The sequence below is a fragment of the Bos grunniens genome, chromosome 19, assembly GCF_055505025.1.
Source record: "Bos grunniens cultivar Pamir isolate PY7600 chromosome 19, Bosgru_T2T1.0, whole genome shotgun sequence".
Taxonomy (NCBI): domain Eukaryota; kingdom Metazoa; phylum Chordata; class Mammalia; order Artiodactyla; family Bovidae; genus Bos; species Bos grunniens.
The window spans coordinates 64507708-64516242 of NC_141183.1; positions in this window are offsets into that span (position 1 = coordinate 64507708).

The following is an 8535-nucleotide window of genomic DNA, read 5'->3' on the forward strand; positions in this document are numbered from 1 at the left end:
AGTCAAAGGCTTTGGCATAGTCAATAAAGCAGAAAGAGATGTTTTTCTGGAACTCTCTTGCTTTTTTGATTATCCAATGGATGTTGGCAATTTGATCTCTGGGTCCTCTGCCTTTTCTAAAACCAGCTTGAACATTTGGAAGTTCACGGTTCACATATTGCTAGCCTGGCTTGGAGAATTTTGAGCATTACTTTACTAGCATGTGAGATGAGTGCAACTGTGCGGTAGTTTGAGCATTCTTTGGCATTGCCTTTCTTTGGGATTGGAATGAAAACTGACCTTTTCCAGTCCTGTGGCCACTGAGTTTTCCAAATTTGCTAACATGTTGAGTGCAGCACTTTCATAGCATCATCTTTCAGGATTTGCAATAGCTCAATTGGAATTCCATCACCTCCACTAGCTTTGTTCATAGTGATGCTTTCTAAGGCCCACTTGACTTCACATTCCAGGATGTCTGGCTCTCGGTCAGTGATCACACCGTCGTGATTATCTGGGTCATGAAGATCTTTTTTTGTACAGTTCTTCTGTGTATTCTTGCCACCTCTTCTTAATATCTTCTGCTTCTGTTAGGTCCATACCATTTCTGTCCTTTATCGAGTCCATCTTTGCATGAAATGTTCCCTTAGTATCTCTAATTTTCTTGAAGAGATCTCTAGTCTTTCCCATTCTGTTGTTTTCCTCTATTTCTTTGCATTGATCACAGAGGAGTGCTTTCTTATGTCTCCTTGCTATTCTTTGGAATTCTGCATTCAGATGCTTATATGTTTCTTTTTCTCCTTTGCTTTTGGCTTCTTTTCTTTTCACAGCTATTTGTAAGGCCTCCCCAGACAGCCATTTTTCTTTTTTGCATTTCTTTTCCATGGGGATGGTCTTGATCCCTGCCTCCTGTACAATGTCACGAACCTCAGTCCATAGTTCATCAGGCACTCTATCTGTCAGATCTAGTCCCTTAAATCTATTTCTCACTTCCGCTATATAATCATCAAGGATTTGATTTAGGTCATACTTGAATGGTCTAGTGGTTTTCCCAACTTTCTTCAATTTATGTCTGAATTTGGCAGTAAGGAGCTCAGGATCTGAGCCACAGTCAGCTCCCGGTCTTGTTTTTGCTAACTGTAAGGGATTCTCCATCTTTGGTTGCAAAGAATATAATCAATCTGATTTCAGTGTTGACCATCTGATGATGTCCATATGTAGAGTCTTCTCTTGTGTCATTGAAAGAGGGTGTTTTCTATGACTAGTGCGTTCTCTTGGCAAAACTCTATTAGCCTTTTCCCTGCTTCATTCCATACTCCAAGGCCAAATTTGCTTATTGCTCCAGGTGTTTCATAACTTCCTACTTTTGCTTTGCTCTTGCTGAAAGAGCCCTCGTCGAGGGTCACAAAAGGGTTTTCTCCTGGCATGCCCAAATGGTGGTGACAGGGACATGAATGATGGTGAGGTATTTCTCGGGGCAGGTGCTTGAGCCACCTGATATTGGCCTGCAGTCCCCCTCGAATGTATTCCACTGCCCCGTGGGTGGGGAGTCAAGAATCCTTCCCTTCCCTTCCCATCATACCTCACCCAGGGACGTTCTTGAGAAGTGTTGGTGGGTCCTGTTCTCCTGTCCACGTTGGTGACTGAGTGGAGAAACTGTGCCCTAGGATGGGCCCCTTCTAGCAACGAGTCCCTGCCAGTCTCCCCGGGAGCTCCTATGCTGCAGCCGGCTCTCTGGACAGTGGGTTGGTTGTCGGTCACCACCTGCCTGTCGTTCGCTTTTTTAGATGGTCCTGTGGGGGGTCGGGGGGACCATGGATGAAGCAGGTCAGGCCGGCTAACTCTTGAATGCCCTGGGACTGTGGAAGGAGGCTGTGTAGGAGGGGCACCTTGGGCCAGAGGTCAAGGGGGCAGGGATGGGTAGCCACTGGGCTTTTTGGTTTGGATTGGAAATCTGGTCTTGGAAACTTGATTGATTTGGAGAACAGCTATTTGAACCCAAGGGAGTTGATTTCCTTCCTTTTGGCCTTGTCCCTTGGCATGGGGGAATCTTCCTTCTCCCGCCAAGGATTTCAAACAGACCCATGATAGATCACGTGGATCCATTTGCTCCGGTCAGGTTCAGGGGCAAAACGCAAGGATCAAAGCTGGCCTGGTGACAGCAAGTCACGCCCCTCCCCTTCCCCCTCCCTCCCCAACTCGGAACACTGCCCTGTCTGCCTGACCAAATACAAGTGCCAGATGGTGGCTGAGGTGAGGGTGGCAGACTCACATTTCATGGGAGTGGTCTTGATCACGGAGGTGATGAATGAGCTCAGAAAACACAAGCAAATTATGCGGAATATCCATCCATGCACATTGTCCTTTGCCTGACTGTGTCTCTCTGTCTCTGCCCATCCCCCCCACCCCACGCCTTCACAAACCACACACCACACACATGCTCACACACACTTCGTGCATACCATACACACACTGCATTGTCCTTTGCCTGGCTGTGTCTCTCTGTCTCTGCCTCTGCCCGCACCACCCACAGGCAAATCCCACACACCACATGCATACCTGCACACACACCCCGCCCACACACACCACACACACACACCCCGACCTGACCCCACACACACACACCTAGCCCAACGCACCCCACCCCTACACACCACACACCCTCACCCACACCACACACATACCCTCACACACACCACACACTCCCCCACACGCACACACGGCCCTACACACCGGCCACACACACACACATGGAATTGTCCTTTGCCTGGCTGTGTCTCTCTGCCTCTGTCTCTGCCCACACACTACATGCATATGTGCACACACACCGCCCCCCCCCACACACCCCATCCCACATGCCACACAGAGCCTGCCCTCACATGCCACACATCGGCCACGCACCACCCACCCCACATGCGCATGCGTACACACACACACACACAAACACACACTGCGTTGTTCTTTGCCTGGCTGTGTCTCTCAGCCTCTGTCTCTCTGCCCATCCCACCTGCACCCACAGGCGCACCCCACACACACACCCATGCCACCCACATGGCACACATGGCCCCATATGGCACATGTACAAACCACACCCACACCACACACATACCCACACACACATCACACACATGGCCCCACACACCACCCACACAGCACCTGTGCATGCCACAGACACACCACATTCCACTCCCCCCCCCCCACACACATACTGTGTGTGTTCCTGTCGCTCTCTTTCTCCTTACCTTTCTCATCGTCCCTCTACCCCCTCCCTCCCCTCCCTCCACCTGCACAGGACAGGTTGCCTTTAAGATGAGTCTGTCTGTTGTTAATACACCCTTGTCATGAAGATTGCTACAGTCTGACCTGTCACGCCTGTAACCTGGGGTGGCCAAACATCCTTAGTATGCTAGGTATAGCTTTCTCTGTGGAAGGTAGAAGCCTTCCTTCTGTCCCTCGCTGCAGACAAGCAAACCGACCACAACTAAAAACAACGGTGTTTGCCACTTGGGGCATACCTTCCACAGTCTCTACTGATTGACATGGCACCTACTTCACCAAGCAAATCCTAGGAGCCTTCACCAAAGCTCTTGCAAAATTCTTCAGAACTGTCAGTCTTCCAGTCACCTGGAAGTCCAGTCACCTCGCATCATCAGGCAAGGTGTAGAGAACCAATGGAAAAACTGGAGGAATGACTTCTTCCATGGGGTTGGATGACCTGAGGAATAGGATGGTAAAGTGGATGCCTGACTTCTTGAGGAAAAGAGGATTGGGGGGAGGAGCAGGACTGTCAACTTAGAAGGTTGGGTTGAACATGTATACATAAACTGATCATCAAAACAATCAACAAGGACCTACTATGCCAGCACAGGAAAGTAGGCTTATGACTTTGCATTAACCTCTAAGGGAAAATAATCTGAAAACTTGAAATGAACACGACTTTGTAAACCCACCCTATACTTCATTTCTGCCATAAGGGTGGCGTCATGTGCATATCTGAGGTGATTGATATTTCTCCCCGCAGTCTTGATTCCAGCTTGTGCTTCATCCAGCCCAGCATGTCTCATGATGTGTACTCAGCATGTAAGTTAAATAAGCAGGGTGACAATATACAGCCTTGATGGACTCCTTTCCCTATTTGGAACCAGCCCATTGTGTTCCATGTCTAGTTCTAACTGTTGCTTCCTGACCTGCAGAAATATAGATTTCTCAAATTTTTTATTTATTTATTTTTTAAATTCCCTAACCTGAGTGAAAAGCTAGAGAGACAGAGAGAAGACAGACGGTGGGACAGGTAGACAGGCAGGCAGGCAGACAGGAAAAATGAATAAATAAATAAAATAATAAAAGGGCCTACCATTCAATCTGTTGCTTTCCAGATACAAAGAGAAAACAAAGGACCGAAAGGACTCAATGTTTAAAATGTGAATTTTGAAAGCTGGACATCCACTTGGTCACTTCATACAACACCCCTGTCAGCAGAAGGGAATCGTTTCTCTTTTTCTCTTGACCTGGTCCTTCCAGACTTCAGAAACTCTCAATTGAGGATCTTATCTCCTTGGTGAGAGTGATTTCCACATGTTCCTTAGGGGCCCAGAAGATGTTTCTGTGAAACGGGGATACACACTTCTGTATAGGAGAGTCCTGTGCTATGTGTGTTTGCTCCTTTGCATGTGGTTCTTCACCGGAAAAGGGGACTGGATCCTGAAGTTTTCCGAGTTGCCTCCATTATCTGGGGACAACCCTCTCTCAGGGGGAACATTTCCCATGTTCTCTTACCCTTCTGACAGGGGACTTATAGGGGGACCCCGTGTGCCTGAAGCCCTACGGATGGAAGCTAGAGGACTTGGTGAACCTTTCTGACAGAGCTTCCCTGGTGGCTCACACGGTCAAGAGTCTGCCTGCAATGCAGGAGACCCAAGTTCCATCCCCGGGCCAGGAAGGCCTCCTGGAAAAGGAAATGGCAACCTGTTCCAGGACCCGACCCTGACATCTAGAAATCAGTCTCCTTGACTGACTCCCCCTCCACCGACTGGTTTCAAATCTGCTCCAGGGATGAACCTGTGTGTGTTTCCTTGGTTTCTCTAAAAGTGCCTCTGAGGAAGAAATATCTAATTGCTTGCAGCCCAGGCATGCTTTCCAGAACCCGTCCATCGACATCACAGCCTCCTCCACCACAGAGATAGGATAACTGTTTCACTGAACAGAGGATCTGTGCTCAGAAACTCTTTCCACGACATGGAGGCCCGTACTTACTAACCTATTTGGTCCCTCCCTCCTCCTTCCCTCCTTCCCTCCTTCCCTCCTTCCTTCCTTCCTTCAGGATTATTTTTTTCTTTCCTTTCTGTCCTTTTTTCTTTGTCTCTAACGTCCATGCGCACGCACCATCTCTCATGTACACACGTCCATGCATGCAAACACACACACACACACACACACACACACAGAGTCACCAGCTCAGCTTTTCATGGGTTCCAGGCAAGTGTCAGAGGAGGGAACTGCTGGGATATGGAGTACGCTGCCATCCCCACCCCACCCAATCCCACCCCACCGCAGGTGAACCTCCGTGCCCTGTGGAGTATTTTGGATTCGAGTGACTTAAGAGTCGGCCAGCACCAGAGGAAAGCTCTGCCCCTCTCTCCTTTTCTGTCTCTCTGAAGGTAGACAGGAATGAAAACCTCGTCCCATGGAGATGAAGATGTCAATTGACGATGGCTGCTTCGATGCACGTCTATGATCCTCACATGCTTGAGCGGGTTTCCTTGAGCGGGATTACAAAAAGGAGGAGACTCCTTTGGCTTGACAGGAGGCGAGTTTGTCCCTCGGCCTCCCTCCCCACCCCCAGCCCTCTTCCGCGCGGTAGCAAAGAGGCAGTCTCAAGGTGGAGAAATGGGATGGGGGGGGATAGGGGAATGGGGATGGGGATGGGGTGGGTGGAGCAGATCACCATTCGATAGAGAGAAACTCGAGGCGAAGTCAAAGGCTCTGACTTGACTGGAAAGCTTTCTCTTTTTTTTTTTGAATGAAGCTATGCGACGAGGCACTGCAGGGGGAGAGTGGGGGTGGGGCCCACAGACAATAGCCCTTGCCTGCCTGCCTGACTGCAGGCCAGCCTGCCGGGCTGAGAAGGCCCTCTGGCGGTGGCGGGGGCGTGCCCCAGACTCCTGCAACTCGATCCTTTCAAGGAAACTTCTGGGGTGACTCCTTTTCAGGGAATCATCAAAATTGGCCTGTTTCTGAAAAAGGTCCGAGTCACAGCTGTGACAGATTCTCTGGATCTCTTGACAAATGGATTTACCTGCACCCTCCCATCCTGTCAAACCCTTTGGACACGCTGGAAAAGGTCTTTGGCCTTGGCCAGAAAGCAAGCCAAGATAAACAAATAAGTTTTTGTCCTTTTTTTTTTTTTTTTTTTGAACAGGGCAAAAACAATGCATGGCCCTGGATTGGAGAGAAACCTGCTCCTCTCACACGCCTGAAGGCAGGAAGTTCTCAGCAGAACAGAACCTGCCTTCACGTCTCAGGGGGACCTGGACAGTCCCCTTGCCTCGTGTGCCCCCAACCCCTAGCCCAGTTCCTCCCCCCCACCAGCCCCTGTCTCTCAACCTCACCCCTCCACCCCCACCCCCGGCCACCAAGGTGGGCCCAGGGAGGGATAGAGGGATGGCTGTCTTAGCCCCGGTTCTGATATGTCACTTGTGAAACCACTCTAGGCCAAGATGCCAGATTGCCGCCCTGCTGCTTGGTGCCCATCTCCATCAGCCATGCCTGAAAGGGATGTGAAATAATGGACAGCAAATAGTGCACCCAGAAAACACAAAATGATTCTCTTGAACACAAAAAGGCCATTTTTATGGATCCACATGGAGGTCGTTGATATCCCCATTTGATGCATGAATAAGATTCACACAGACTCAATTTATTTTAGCTTTGATTGAGTTGCCCCATCCAGAGAGATCATGTGGGTCAGAAAGCAAAAACAGAACAGAGCAAAACCAAAACCACAGCCAAGTCGAGGGAGTGCTGAACCAGAGGAACTCACCAATCCTGTGGCATCATTTACCATACATATCCTTTCTCTATGGCAAAGAGAGATTTTGAATTTATCCCCATATTGGTTTTTAGTGCCTGAAACCATGCAACAGATAGTGATCATGTCTAATTCTGATAATCTCTAAAATATAAACCAGATCTCTTTATAAAATTATTTAATGATATCTTTAAGTGAAAAAAGGTATGATATGTGAAAGAAAAATCGAAGTGTTAAGAGAGCTCGCCAAAATAGAGACAGAAGGCCATTGAGGAAGAGGTCTATGTCTCAGTCTGGATGGAATGTAAACTTTGAGCATTTACTATGTAACAGAGGCCTCCAGATCATCTAAACAGTGTTCCCAAAATTCAAAATACCTATCTTACTCTCTCCTTTCCCTAAATAACTTGTGACGGTCTACCATTTAAGAAGAAATATTTCCTATTTTGCATGACAGCAAATCATAATTGCTCTCAGGTGGCTTTACAAGCTCATGAGTTTCAGGATTCTAAGCCCCTGACTCTTTCCTGTGGAACATTCCCTTGGTTTTATTGAAATCTGTGTCCCTGAATGGCAATATCTAAGAACCACAAATAATGTTTTCTTTTTTTTTTTTTTTGCAGCCAATATTGACTATTAATCGAAAAATGATAAAACTAGGTGATTTTATTTTTTAAATTTCCAGGCATATTGATATATAGTTTCCTTAGTTAAGGACATGTAACATCTTTAGTTCTAACACGTACAGAATGTTGACTTGATGCACTTGTATGTTGCAAAATAATTACCACCAAAGTGGTTCAGTTCAATTCAGTTCATGTCCGACTCTTTGAGACCCCATGAATTGCAGCACACCAGGCCTCCCTGTCCATCACCAACTCCCAGAGTTCACTCAGACTCACATCCATCGAGTCAGTGATGCCATCCAGCCATCTCATCCTCTGTTGTCCCCTTTTCCTCCTGCCCCCAATCCCTCCCAGCATCAGAGTCTTTTCCAATGAGTCAACTCTTCACATGAGGTGGCCAAAGTACTGGAGTTTCAGCTTTAGCAACATTCCTGCCAAAAAAATCCCAGGGCTGATCTTCAGAATGGACTGGTTGGCTCTCCTTGCAGCCCAAGGGACTCTCAAGAGTCTTCTCCAACACCACAGTTCAAAAGCATAAATTCTTCGGTGCTCAGCCTTCTTCACAGTCCAACTCTCACATCCATACATGACCACAGGAAAAACCATAGCCTTGACTCGATGGACCTTTGTTGGCAAAGTAATATCTCTGCTCTTGAATATGATATCTAGGTTGGTCATAACTTTCCTTCCATGGAGTAAGCGTCTTTTAATTTCATGGCTGCAGTCACCATCTGCAGTGATTTTGGAGACCAAAAAAAGAAAGTCTGACACTGTTTCCACTGTTTCCCCATCTATTTGGCATGAAGAGATGGGGCTGGATGCCATGGTCTTCGTTTTCTGAATGTTGAGCTTGAAGCCAAATTTTTCACTCTCCACTTTCACTTTAATCAAGAGGCTTTTTAGTTC